Here is a 15645-nt window from a genome sequence, read left to right on the forward strand (position 1 = left end):
TGAGTTCGTGACATTCGAAAGACAGCTGCCGTGTAAATCATGTTATACTCGGCCAATACGGAACGAAAAACGTATCACAAACACTTATGTGCTATCATTGCACAACACCACAAAGATGTGCAGCTATCATAACATCACCTGAATTGAATGAATTGTAGCTTACGAATGAATTGTTCGTTGTCGAAAAATAGAAAACGAATCAATTATCTAACAAAACGAACCATTCTTTCAATCCTGGCGCTTTCTTCTTTCTTCTCCGCATCATTCTTTTGGTCAAGCTAAGCCCACCACAATCGAGGAACACAAACTGAGAAGAAAAAAATCCGAGGCTGATCCTTTTGCCATTGTGTAAGCGACTCTGATCCACAACGAAAAAACCAACATACGATTTTAAGCTGACACGCAAGCGTCGACATCAGACAAACGAAAACTACCGCCTACTTGTATCTTTACTTTGTAGATATAGTTCCGAGTTTCTCAATGCGTCCACACAACCAACGAATTATATCCTGGAACCAACAGGTCTCCACTGACAGCTATCAAAAGCATCAGTGGTGGTTATGTCGGAGCGGATGCAATCAATCTGGAACGTTCGCTCCGACCTTAATCGCACAAGGTCAATGTAAACGCCAAAGGTATTTAAATAACGCAGTATGCTATAATGCTTCCATATGATACAAATGTAGGCAAAAAGTTTTTGGATAAAGGATTCGGTAACAGGTTTCGGGTAAAAGAATCGGTAAAATATTTGTTCGAAAAAGTTCTAGTTGTCCACCCCCCCCTCTACCACACTGAACCAAATGGTTTGAAGCTACATACGACATATTAGTTGCACATATTAGTCAACGACGATCCTGCCAGTGATGACGTGGCACGTCAGCAACGACATAATTTGGAGATAAGCCGGTTGGAGTTGGAACTCCAGCTGTGGTACGTGCGTGGAAAGAAGGTGAGGTGCGTGGGGTTTGGTAAAATAGAATTTTCGACAAGTTTAACCTCAGCTTTTCAGTCAGAAGAGAGTGTGGCAACAACCAGTAAAGAAGACTCAGATGTAACTCCTCGCCAAACGGTCACAAAGAAAGACTATCCCAAAAGAGCTCCCGACCTTTACAGGTGAGCCGGCATAGTGGTCAATATCCATTTCTCACTATGAGCACACCACCAGGCGATGTGGGTACTCCTGGGTAAAGAGTCCTGCATTGGAAGCTGTGAGCAGTCGCTTAACAACAATCAGTACAGTATTCATGAAACGACACGATTGTCAAAAACGGTAGAGGGAATAATGCAGAGTACTTGTGTGGACGATTTCATTGACAATTATGAATCTGTAGCAGAAGCGCGTCAGACATCGGTGGAGGTGAGAGCGATATTTCGGAACGGAGGAACGGCTTGAGCTCAGAAATTGGACCTCCAACAATTCGAAGGTAATGAACCATCTTGGATAGGCTAGTAACGACGTCATTAAAACTCTAGCAACAGACAGTGAGACGGAACAGGTTTGGGAATGCTCGGTTTCTGCAACGAGGATCATTTATGACAATGGCGATTGGCACGTGTTCGTTGATGGCAGCTATACTGGACCGTACTGTACTGTGTTTGTCCGTTGTATCTGCGGAAATTGACGCTATGGGTGTACCGGAATGTACACTTGCTAGTAAGAAAAGTGAAGGTCACACCGCTGAAACCACTATCGATTCCAAAACTAGAACTACAAGCTTGTGTGTTGGGCGCACGAATTTTGCAGTATGTACAAACCACCATCTATTTACTGTTATCATGTCCCCGATTTGCCCGAATACACCAGGAAATGCAACAGCGCAGTCGAACCCGGCTCACCATGGAGAAACTTGTGACGAAGATGTGCGCCGACAAGGACACTTGGGACGCAGTACGCACGACCGCAAGGGCCTTCTTCAGGACACTGCAACAGTTGTGGAATGAAATGAGACCACCCAGACGACGACAACGACGCAAAACATTGTAGATGCCATTATGCTTTCTTTTAGATGAAGCAGCACAGCCAACAAATGCATGAAGACGTCGAAGCAGCAGCAGAAGCAGCGACGGAAGAGTGCTAAGCACGCACACATCCCTGCAAAGAGTAATACACATCTCACCGCATCGGCAGGGTTGGATCTGGTCGAATGGTTTAGCGAGATCGCGCCAGGACGCTAATTCCTTCCCCTTCGAGTTAGCGGATCTCGTGAATCCCGCACTGTTCACCGGACGGACGGTGGTTTACAAACGATACGGTGGAGGAGCTGCGTCGAGCAAATATTCCTGTGGAAGAATTAAACTCCGCGATTCTAACTCTACAGTCGGAGCGATTCAACAGATTAGACAAGCTGAAAAAGAACCGTCGTCTATAATGTTATGCAGGCGAAGTTCATGCGTTACGTGGTGACGATGGTGACTCAAAATCGACAAGACACCAGGCTGAACAGAGTGTAATATACAAACTATCACCATTCACCAATGAGGACGGAGTGTTACGAATGCAAGGAACAGTAGGAGCAGTGGTGGATGTCGTGGATATCGTATGATACTGTCTAGAACTTCAAAGCTTGGCGAGCTGATAGTTGAACGAACAAGGACGAACGAAAAGCCGACTGTTCACGTGTTTGATAATACGTGCCATTCATCTAAAGTAGTACGCAATTTGTCAACCGAGTCGGGTGTTATTGCGTGCGCTACGCAGTACAGGTCCGGTTTGAGGGATAACTATACGATAGCGTAACACATATTGGACGGTGCGTACCACTAGCGGCACATTTAGGCGACCAGTAGTTTGGCGTAGGGTGACCATACGTAGTTGGTCACGGGCGGGGGGATGTTGAGAATCATGTGAAGGATCCGACTGTCGCCCGGAGGAACGCGAAAAGGGACAGCGATAACGAGAGAGAGAGTAAATGCGAATGCGCCGAATGCGGTTGCGTACGAAAAACGGATTATTATAACTTAGGACACAGGAGCCGGTGTAGCAAAAGCCGGACCTTTTCTTAGATTTATATTCTCTTTTCTTTTTCTGATTCTTTCCCTTTTACTTCCTTCTTGTCGGCACTGTAACAGTACGAGAATAAAGTTTAATTACTATCAAAACGCATTTCGCGCTCCGTATGCCTACCGTAGCAACACAGCAGTAGCACAGGATCGAGCAAACCATACACAAAAATAGAATATCCTTCAACAACGACAACAGCTCCAACAAGCCGAACAACAACAAAAACACAATCACAACCGAGTATACCCGGGATAGGACAAATTACAAACAGAAAATGGCTTGCAAAAATTGCACAAAACTCAACCAAGGCGGTGATAGTACGTCGTATGCCGTCATTATCAAATAAATAAAATATGTAGCTTACAGAAATATCTTTAGAAAAACTCACCTCTCGTTGCAGACTTTTACCATAAATTCATCGAATATGTGATTGTTTTGATGAAACCCATTATCCGCACGATTGGCAATACTCCATTAACGATAAAAATCGCAATAATATACCTAAAAGGAAACGATTAAAAGGTGCATATTATAAAACTATACCTCATGACACATTTTATTTAAAAAATCTTTATAGAGGGAATCAAGTATCCCTACGAATCATACACACATACACCTTGCCGATAGTCCCTTGTAAGCAACAGGTGCGAAGGTTGGTTTTTCGATGAACAATTGAATGTTGTTTTCGTTTTCGTTGTTTTGTTAAATAACTGACTAAATTCACAATCAACTTAATCCATTACTTCGTTGCTCCATTAACACATGCTGCGAATACCATGCATCACTTTATCCGCTGAGTTCGTGACATTCGAAAGACAGCTGCCGTGTAAATCATGTTATACTCGGCCAATACGGAACGAAAAACGTATCACAAACACTTATGTGCTATCATTGCACAACACCACAAAGATGTGCAGCTATCATAACATCACCTGAATTGAATGAATTGTAGCTTACGAATGAATTGTTCGTTGTCGAAAAATAGAAAACGAATCAATTATCTAACAAAACGAACCATTCTTTCAATCCTGGCGCTTTCTTCTTTCTTCTCCGCATCATTCTTTTGGTCAAGCTAAGCCCACCACAATCGAGGAACACAAACTGAGAAGAAAAAAATCCGAGGCTGATCCTTTTGCCATTGTGTAAGCGACTCTGATCCACAACGAAAAAACCAACATACGATTTTAAGCTGACACGCAAGCGTCGACATCAGACAAACGAAAACTACCGCCTACTTGTATCTCTACTTTGTAGATATAGTTCCGAGTTTCTCAATGCGTCCACACAACCAACGAATTATTTCCCGGAACCAACAGGTCTCCACTGACAGCTATCAAAAGCATCAGTGGTGGTTATGTCGGAGCGGATGCAATCAATCTGGAACGTTCGCTCCGACCTTAATCGCACAAGGTCAATGTAAACGCCAAAGGTATTTAAATAACGCAGTATGCTATAATGCTTCCATATGATACAAATGTAGGCAAAAAGTTTTTGGATAAAGGATTCGGTAACAGGTTTCGGGTAAAAGAATCGGTAAAATATTTGTTCGAAAAGGTTCTAGTTGTCCACCCCCCCTCTACCACACTGAACCAAATGGTTTGAAGCTACACACGACATATTAGTTGCACATATTAGTCAACGACGATCCTGCCAGTGAAGACGTGGCACGTCAGCAACGACATAATTTGGAGATAAGCCGGTTGGAGTTGGAACTCCAGCTGTGGTTCGTGCGTGGAAAGAAGGTGAGGTGCGTGAGGTTTGGTAAAATAGAATTTTCGACAAGTTTAACCTCAGCTTTTCAGTCAGAAGAGAGTGTGGCAACAACCAGTAAAGAAGACTCAGATGTAACTCCTCGCCAAACGGTCACAATGAAGACTATCCCAAAAGAGCTCCCGACCTTTACAGGTGAGCCGGCTTAGTGGCCAATATCTATTTCTCACTATTAGCACACCACCAGGCGATGTGGGTACTCCTGGGTAAAGAGTCCTGCATTGGAAGCTGTGAGCAGTCGCTTAACAACAATCAGTACAGTATTCATGAAACGACACGATTGTCAAAAACGGTGGAGGGAATAATACAGAGTACTTGTGTGGACGGTTTCATTGACAATTATGAATCTGTAGCAGAAGCGCGTCAGACATCTGTGGAGGTGAGAGCGATATTTCGGAACGGAGGGCTTGAGCTCAGAAATTGGACCTCCAACAATTCGAAGGTAATGAACCATCTTGGATAGGCTAGTAACGACGGCATTAAAACTCTAGCAACAGACAGTGAGACGGTACAGGTTTTGGGAATGCTCGGTTTCTGCAACGAGGATCATTTATGACAACGGCGATTGGCACGTGTTCGTTGATGGCAGCTATACTGGACCGTACTGTACTGTGTTTGTCCGTTGTATCTGCGAAAAATTGACGCTATGGGTGTACCGGAATGTACACTTGCTAGTAGGAAAGTGAAGGTCACACCGCTGAAACCACTATCGATTCCAAAACTAGAACTACAAGCTTGTGTGTTGGGCGCACGAATTTTGCAGTATGTACAAACCACCATCCATGTACTGTTCTCATGTCCCCGATTTGCCCGAATACACCAGGAAATGCAACAGCGCAGTCGAACCCGGCTCACCATGGAGAAACTTGTGACGAAGATGTGCGCCGACAAGGACACTTGGGACGCAGTACGCACGACCGCAAGGGCCTTCTTCAGGACACTGCAACAGTTGTGGAATGAAATGAGCCCACCCAGACGACGACAACGACGGCGGTAACCACGCAAAACATTGTAGATGCCATTATGCTTTCTTTTAGATGAAGCAGCACAGCCAACAAATGAACCATCCACCAGCCGCGAGAGCAAGTTGTGTCATGACTCGTGGCACAAACTGGTGGACTGCGAACTATTTCGAGAACTACCGTTATCGGAAAGACGTGCACACGTACAAAACGAAGACTTATGCGTACGATGTTTGGCAGCGCATCGAGGTATGTGCTTCATAAAAACGGTGTGTAACATCGACGGGGACATACGCCCTCCTCGACGAAGGGTCAACGGCGACCTTCATTGAACATAGTTTGATTGGCGAGTTAGGTGTTGAAAGCAGGCCGGATCCATTGAGCTTGAGGTGGACGGGAGGCACAACTCGGCAGGAAGTTGGCTCAGTCCGTGCGGCACTTCGCATCGCAGGCGTGCGCGATGGGTCAAAATCATTTCACCTAAAAATAGTGCATTCTATTAATGACTTGTCTCTTCCAGAACAATCGCTAAACATGGAAGAGCTAGGTGAGAGGTATACTCATCTGAAGGGACTGTCCATTGCCTCGTATCGTAAGGCGAGACCACGCATACTGATCGGAGTGGACTATTTCGGTCCGATACATGTAGCCGTTGGACGTCGCCACGAGAAACGATGGGGGGTGATCTTCACCTGTCTGACCACGCGAGCAATTCATTTGGAGGTGGCCCACTCACTAACGACGGCATCGTGCATTTTGGCGATTCGACGATTTATGGCGAGGCCCGGAACACCGCGCGAAATCCTCAGTGACCAGGGCACCAACTTCGTCGGCGCAGCGCGTGAGCTACGAGCAGCTATGAAGAACGTCGACGCTAAATCGCTGATGGAAAGGTTTTCGAGCCCGACAACGAAATGGAGCTTCAACCCGCCAGCTGCACCTCATTTTGGTGGTTGTTGGGAGCGTCTGGTGCAGTCCGTTAAAAGGGCACTAAGTAGCCTGGATCTACCAAAGACTCCGAGCGACGAGCAGCTGCTGTCAACACTAACGGAAATAGAACTTATTATCAATTGCAGGCCGTTAACGTACCTACCGTTAGAAGACGAAATGGACTCCCCAATAACGCCAAACCACCTTCTGTTGGGTAGCTCGGACGGAGTTAAACCACAAGCCTTCCTTGACGATTCACCGGCAGCAGTGAGAGCGATATGGAGCGCGGCTCAACGCAATGCGCAGCTATTTTGGAAGAGGTGGATCCAAGACTACTTGCCCACGCTAACCCGTCGAACTAAGTGGTTCGAGCCTGTAAAGCATATCGCGGTCGGCGATATCGTGTTGATCGTAGATGGGAACCTGCCTCGCAACAGTTGGCCGAAAGGACGTGTGATTGCAGCGGTTAGGGCTAGTGACGGTCAGGTTAGGCGTGCGACAATACAAACCAATACCGGTACGATCGAGCGACCCGCAACTAAAATAGCAGTATTAGATGTGAAACCGCGGAAGGAATAAGACTTATCAAACGATCAGAACATACAAACTAGGAACCGCGTGGTTTACAGTGACGTTTCGTTAAGTGAAGAACCGAGTTTCAACACTGGAGGGGAGAATGTTGTGAAAACAACGCGTCAATGTAGTGGTGCGCACGCGGTGACAGCGTAGGTGACTGCAGTAATAAGTTCACCGTTTGAGGAAATGTCAAGCGAGATAGGATCATGACGAAACAGTGTGCGAGTCGACATTGGAGAAAGATGATGGCCGTTAGGAGAGCGGAAAATTGTATAAATAGGGGGTGAAAGGGACGATTTCGTTCTTTTCCAAACTAAGTGGCAATAAAGACCAATTTGTGGTTGCTAACGATTAGCACAACCGACAAAACCTTTTTTCGCCGTTACTTTTACAACAGAGGGCTTGAGCTCAGAAATTGGACCTCCAACAATTCGAAGGTAATGAACCATCTTGGATAGGCTAGTAACGACGTCATTAAAACTCTAGCAACAGACAGTGAGACGGAACAGGTTTTGGGAATGCTCGGTTTCTGCAACGAGGATCATTTATGACAATGGCGATTGGCACGTGTTCGTTGATGGCAGCTATACTGGACCGTACTGTACTGTGTTTGTCCGTTGTATCTGCGAAAAATTGACGCTATGGGTGTACCGGAATGTACACTTGCTAGTAGGAAAGTGAAGGTCACACCGCTGAAACCACTATCGATTCCAAAACTAGAACTACAAGCTTGTGTGTTGGGCGCACGAATTTTGCAGTATGTACAAACCACCATCCATGTACTGTTCTCATGTCCCCGATTTGCCCGAATACACCAGGAAATGCAACAGCGCAGTCGAACCTGGCTCACCATGGAGAAACTTGTGACGAAGATGTGCGCCGACAAGGACACTTGGGACGCAGTACGCACGACCGCAAGGGCCTTCTTCAGGACACTGCAACAGTTGTGGAATGAAATGAGACCACCCAGACGACGACAACGACGGCGATAACCACGCAAAACATTGTAGATGCCATTATGCTTTCTTTTAGATGAAGCAGCACAGCCAACAAATGCATGAAGACGTCGAAGCAGCAGCAGAGGATCGACGACAAGGGTGCATAGCACGCACACATCCCTGCAAAGAGTAATACGCATCTCACCGCATCGGCAGGGTTGGATCTGGTCGAATGGTTTAGCGAGATCGCGCCAGGACGCTAATTCCTTCCCCTTCGAGTTAGCGGACCTCGTGAATCCCGCACTGTTCACCGGACGGACGGTGGTTTACAAACGATACGGTGGAGGAGCTGCGTCGAGCAAATATTCCTGTGGAAGAATTAAACTCCGCGATTCTAACTCTACAGTCGGAGCGATTCAACAGATTAGACAAGCTGAAAAAGAACCGTCGTCTATAATGTTATGCAGGCGAAGTTCATGCGTTACGTGGTGACGATGGTGACTCAAAATCGACAAGACACCAGGCTGAACAGAGTGTAATATACAAACTATCACCATTCACCAATGAGGACGGCGTGTTACGAATGCAAGGAACAGTAGGAGCAGTGGTGGATGTCGTGGATATCGTATGATACTGTCTAGAACTTCAAAGCTTGGCGAGCTGATAGTTGAACGAACAAGGACGAACGAAAAGCCGACTGTTCACGTGTTTGATAATACGTGCCATTCATCTAAAGTAGTACGCAATTTGTCAACCGAGTCGGGTGTTATTGCGTGCGCTACGCGGTACAGGTCCGGTTTGAGGGATAACTATACGATAGCGTAACACATATTGGACGGTGCGTACCACTAGCGGCACATTTAGGCGACCAGTAGTTTGGCGTAGGCTGACCATACGTAGTTGGTCACGGGCGGGGGGATGTTGAGAATCATGTGAAGGATCCGACTGTCGCCCGGAGGAACGCGAGAAGGGACAGCGATAACGAGAGAGAGAGAGAGTAAATGCGAAAGCGCCGAATGCAGTTGCGTACGAAAAACGGATTATTATAACTTAGGACACAGGAGCCGGTGTAGCAAAAGCCAGACCTTTTCTTAGATTTATATTCTCTTTTCTTTTTCTGATTCTTTCTCTTTTACTTCCTTCTTGTCGGCACTGTAACAGTACGAGGATAAAGTTTAATTACTATCAAAACGCATTTCGTGCTCCGTATGCCTACCATAGCAATACAGCAAGAGCACAGGATCGAGCAAACCATACACAAAAATAGAATATCCTTCAACAACGACAACAGCTCCAACAAGCCGAACAACAACAAAAACACAATCACAATGGCTTGCAAAAATTGCACAAAACTCAACGATGGCGGTGTTGATAGTACGTCGTATGCCGGCATTATCAAATAAATAAAATATGTAGCTTACAGAAATATCTTTAGAAAAACTCACCTCTCGATGCAGACTTTTACCATAAATTCAACGAATATGTGATTGTTTTGATGAAACCCATTATCCGCACGATTGGCAATACTCCATTAACGATAAAAATCGCAATAATATACCTAAAAGGAAACGATTAAAATGTGCATATTATAAAACTATACCTCATGACACATTTTATAAAAAAAAAATCTATATAGAGGGAATCAAATATACCTACGAATCATACACACATACACCTTGCCGATAGTCCCTTGTAAGCAACAGGTGCGAAGGTTGGTTTTTCGATGAACAATTGAATGTTGTTTTCGTTTTCGTTGTTTTGTTAAATAACTGACTAAATTCACAATCAACTTAATCCATTACTTCGTTGCTCCATTAACACATGCTGCGAATACCATGCATCACTTTATCCGCTGAGTTCGTGACATTCGAAAGACAGCTGCCGTGTAAATCATGTTATACTCGGCCAATACGGAACGAAAAACGTATCACAAACACTTATGTGCTATCATTGCACAACACCACAAAGATGCGCAGCTATCATAACATCACCTGAACAAGATAAATTGTAGCTTACGAATGAATTGTTCGTTGTCGAAAAATAGAAAACGAATCAATTATCTAACAAAACGAACCATTCTTTCAATCCTGGCGCTTTCTTCTTTCTTCTCCGCATCATTCTTTTGGTCAAGCTAAGCCCACCACAATCGAGGAACACAAACTGAGAAGAAAAAAAATCCGAGGCTGATCCTTTTGCCATTGTGTAAGCGACTCTGATCCACAACGAAAAAACCAACATACGATTTTAAGCTGACACGCAAGCGTCGACATCAGACAAACGAAAACTACCGCCTACTTGTATCTTTCCTTTGTAGATATAGTTCCGAGTTTCTCAATGCGTTTCTCAACACAACCAACGAATTATTTCCCGGAACCAACAGGTCTCCACTGACAGCTATCAAAAGCATCAGTGGTGGTTATGTCGGAGCGGATGCAATCAATCTGGAACGTTCGCTCCGACCTTAATCGCACAAGGTCAATGTAAACGCCAAAGGTATTTAAATAACGCAGTATGCTATAATGCTTCCATATGATACAAATGTAGGCAAAAAGTTTTTGGATAAAGGATTCGGTAACAGGTTTCGGGTAAAAGAATCGGTAAAATATTTGTTCGAAAAGGTTCTAGTTCTCCACCCCCCCTCTACCACACTGAACCAAATGGTTTGAAGCTACACACGACATATTAGTTGCACATATTAGTCAACGACGATCCTGCCAGTGAAGACGTGGCACGTCAGCAACGACATAATTTGGAGATAAGCCGGTTGGAGTTGGAACTCCAGCTGTGGTTCGTGCGTGGCGAGAAGGTGAGGTGCGTGTGGTTTGGTAAAATAGAATTTTCGACAAGTTTAACCTCAGCTTTTCAGTCAGAAGAGAGTGTGGCAACAACCAGTAAAGAAGACTCAGATGTAACTCCTCGCCAAACGGTCACAATGAAGACTATCCCAAAAGAGCTCCCGACCCTTACAGGTGAGCCGGCTTAGTGGCCAATATCTATTTCTCACTATTAGCACACCACCAGGCGATGTGGGTACTCCTGGGTAAAGAGTCCTGCATTGGAAGCTGTGAGCAGTCGCTTAACAACAATCAGTACAGTATTCATGAAACGACACGATTGTCAAAAACGGTGGAGGGAATAATGCAGAGTACTTGTGTGGACGGTTTCATTGACAATTATGAATCTGTAGCAGAAGCGCGTCAGACATCGGTGGAGGTGAGAGCGATATTTCGGAACGGAGGGCTTGAGCTCAGAAATTGGACCTCCCACAATTCGAAGGTAATGAACCATCTTGGATAGGCTAGTAACGACGGCATTAAAACTCTAGCAACAGACAGTGAGACGGTACAGGTTTTGGGAATGCTCGGTTTCTGCAACGAGGATCATTTATGACAATGACGATTGGCACGTGTTCGTTGATGGCAGCTATACTGGACCGTACTGTACTGTGTTTGTCCGTTGTATCTGCGAAAAATTGACGCTATGGGTGTACCGGAATGTACACTTGCTAGTAGGAAAGTGAAGGTCACACCGCTGAAACCACTATCGATTCCAAAACTAGAACTACAAGCTTGTGTGTTGGGCGCACGAATTTTGCAGTATGTACAAACCACCATCCATGTACTGTTCTCATGTCCCCGATTTGCCCGAATACACCAGGAAATGCAACAGCGCAGTCGAACCCGGCTCACCATGGAGAAACTTGTGACGAAGATGTGCGCCGACAAGGACACTTGGGACGCAGTACGCACGACCGCAAGGGCCTTCTTCAGGACACTGCAACAGTTGTGGAATGAAATGAGCCCACCCAGACGACGACAACGACGGCGGTAACCACGCAAAACATTGTAGATGCCATTATGCTTTCTTTTAGATGAAGCAGCACAGCCAACAAATGCATGTAGACGTCGAAGCAGCAGCAGAAGCAGCGACGGAAGGGTGCAAAGCACGCACACATCCCTGCAAAGAGTAATACACATCTCACCGCATCGGCAGGGTTGGATCTGGTCGAATGGTTTAGCGAGATCGCGCCAGGACGCTAATTCCTTCCCCTTCGAGTTAGCGGACCTTGTGAATCCCGCACTGTTCACCGGACGGACGGTGGTTTACACACGATACGGTGGAGGAGCTGCGTCGAGCAAATATTCCTGTGGCAGAATTAAACTCCGCGATTCTAACTCTACAGTCGGAGCGATTCAACAGATTAGACAAGCTGAAAAAGAACCGTCGTCTATAATGTTATGCAGGCGAAGTTCATGCGTTACGTGGTGACGATGGTGACTCAAAATCGACAAGACACCAGGCTGAACAGAGTGTAATATACAAACTATCACCATTCACCAATGAGGACGGCGTGTTACGAATGCAAGGAACAGTAGGAGCAGTGGTGGATGTCGTGGATATCGTATGATACTGTCTAGAACTTCAAAGCTTGGCGAGCTGATAGTTGAACGAACAAGGACGAACGAAAAGCCGACTGTTCACGTGTTTGATAATACGTGCCATTCATCTAAAGTAGTACGCAATTTGTCAACCGAGTCGGGTGTTATTGCGTGCGCTACGCAGTACAGGTCCGGTTTGAGGGATAACTATACGATAGCGTAACACATATTGGACGGTGCGTACCACTAGCGGCACATTTAGGCGACCAGTAGTTTGGCGTAGGGTGACCATACGTAGTTGGTCACGGGCGGGGGGATGTTGAGAATCATGTGAAGGATCCGACTGTCGCCCGGAGGAACGCGAGAAGGGACAGCGATAACGAGAGAGAGAGAGAGTAAATGCGAATGCGCCGAATGCGGTTGCGTACGAAAAACGGATTATTATAACTTAGGACACAGGAGCCGGTGTAGCAAAAGCCGGACCTTTTCTTAGATTTATATTCTCTTTTCTTTTTCTGAATCTTTCCCTTTTACTTCCTTCTTGTCGGCACTGTAACAGTACGAGGATAAAGTTTAATTACTCTCAAAACGCATTTCGCGCTCCGTATGCCTACCGTAGCAATACAGCAATAGCACAGGATCGAGCAAACCATACACAAAAATAGAATATCCTTCAACAACGACAACAGCTCCAACAAGCCGAACAACAACAAAAACACAATCACAACCGAGTATACCCGGAATAGGACAAATTACAAACAGAAAATGGCTTGCAAAAATTGCACAAAACTCAACCAAGGCGGTGATAGTACGTCGTATGCCGTCATTATCAAATAAATAAAATATGTAGCTTACAGAAATATCTTTAGAAAAACTCACCTCTCGTTGCAGACTTTTACCATAAATTCATCGAATATGTGATTGTTTTGATGAAACCCATTATCCGCACGATTGGCAATACTCCATTAACGATAAAAATCGCAATAATATACCTAAAAGGAAACGATTAAAAGGTGCATATTATAAAACTATACCTCATTACACATTTTATAAAAAAAAAATCTATATAGAGGGAATCAAATATACCTACGAATCATACACACATACACCTTGCCGATAGTCCCTTGTAAGCAAAAGGTGCGAAGGTTGGTTTTTCGATGAACAATTGAATGTTGTTTTCGTTTTCGTTGTTTTGTTAAATAACTGACTAAACTCACAATCAACTTAATCCATTACTTCGTTGCTCCATTAACACATGCTGCGAATACCATGCATCACTTTATCCGCTGAGTTCGTGACATTCGAAAGACAGCTGCCGTGTAAATCATGTTATACTCGGCCAATACGGAACGAAAAACGTATCACAAACACTTATGTGCTATCATTGCACAACATCACAAAGATGCGCAGCTATCATAACATCACCTGAACAAGATAAATTGTAGCTTACGAATGAATTGTTCGTTGTCGAAAAATAGAAAACGAATCAATTATCTAACAAAACGAACCATTCTTTCAATCCTGGCGCTTTCTTCTTTCTTCTCCGCATCATTCTTTTGGTCAAGCTAAGCCCACCGCAATCGAGGAACACAAACTGAGAACAAAAAAAATCCGAGGCTGATCTTTTTGCCATTGTGTAAGCGACTCTGATCCACAACGAAAAAACCAACATACGATTTTAAGCTGACACGCAAGCGTCGACATCAGACAAACGAAAACTACCGCCTACTTGTATCTTTACTTTGTAGATATAGTTCCGAGTTTCTCAATGCGTCCACACAACCAACGAATTATATCCCGGAACCAACAGGTCTCCACTGACAGCTATCAAAAGCATCAGTGGTGGTTATGTCGGAGCGGATGCAATCAATCTGGAACGTTCGCTCCGACCTTAATCGCACAAGGTCAATGTAAACGCCAAAGGTATTTAAATAACGCAGTATGCTATAATGCTTCCATATGATACAAATGTAGGCAAAAAGTTTTTGGATAAAGGATTCGGTAACAGGTTTCGGGTAAAAGAATCGGTAAAATATTTGTTCGAAAAAGTTCTAGTTGTCCACCCCCCCCTCTACCACACTGAACCAAATGGTTTGAAGCTACATACGACATATTAGTTGCACATATTAGTCAACGACGATCCTGCCAGTGATGACGTGGCACGTCAGCAACGACATAATTTGGAGATAAGCCGGTTGGAGTTGGAACTCCAGCTGTGGTACGTGCGTGGAAAGAAGGTAAGGTGCGTGGGGTTTGGTAAAATAGAATTTTCGGCAAGTTTAACCTCAGCTTTTCAGTCAGAAGAGAGTGTGGCAACAACCAGTAAAGAAGACTCAGATGTAACTCCTCGCCAAACGGTCACAATGAAGACTATCCCAAAAGAGCTCCCGACCCTTACAGGTGAGCCGGCTTAGTGGCCAATATCTATTTCTCACTATTAGCACACCACCAGGCGATGTGGGTACTCCTGGCTAAAGAGTCCTGCATTGGAAGCTGCGAGCAGTCGCTTAACAACAATCAGTACAGTATTCATGAAACGACACGATTGTCAAAAACGGTGGAGGGAATAATGCAGAGTACTTGTGTGGACGATTTCATTGACAATTATGAATCTGTAGCAGAAGCGCGTCAGACATCGATGGAGGTGAGAGCGATATTTCGGAACGGAGGAACGGCTTGAGCTCAGAAATTGGACCTCCAACAATTCGAAGGTAATGAACCATCTTGGATAGGCTAGTAACGACGGCATTAAAACTCTAGCAACAGACAGTGAGACGGTACAGGTTTTGGGAATGCTCGGTTTCTGCAACGAGGATCATTTATGACAACGGCGATTGGCACGTGTTCGTTGATGGCAGCTATACTGGACCGTACTGTACTGTGTTTGTCCGTTGTATCTGCGAAAAATTGACGCTATGGGTGTACCGGAATGTACACTTGCTAGTAGGAAAGTGAAGGTCACACCGCTGAAACCACTATCGATTCCAAAACTAGAACTACAAGCTTGTGTGTTGGGCGCACGAATTTTGCAGTATGTACAAACCACCATCCATGTACTGTTCTCATGTCCCCGATTTGCCCGAATACAC

This window comes from Anopheles moucheti, chromosome 2 (assembly GCF_943734755.1).
Source record: "Anopheles moucheti chromosome 2, idAnoMoucSN_F20_07, whole genome shotgun sequence".
Taxonomy (NCBI): Eukaryota; Metazoa; Arthropoda; class Insecta; order Diptera; family Culicidae; genus Anopheles; species Anopheles moucheti.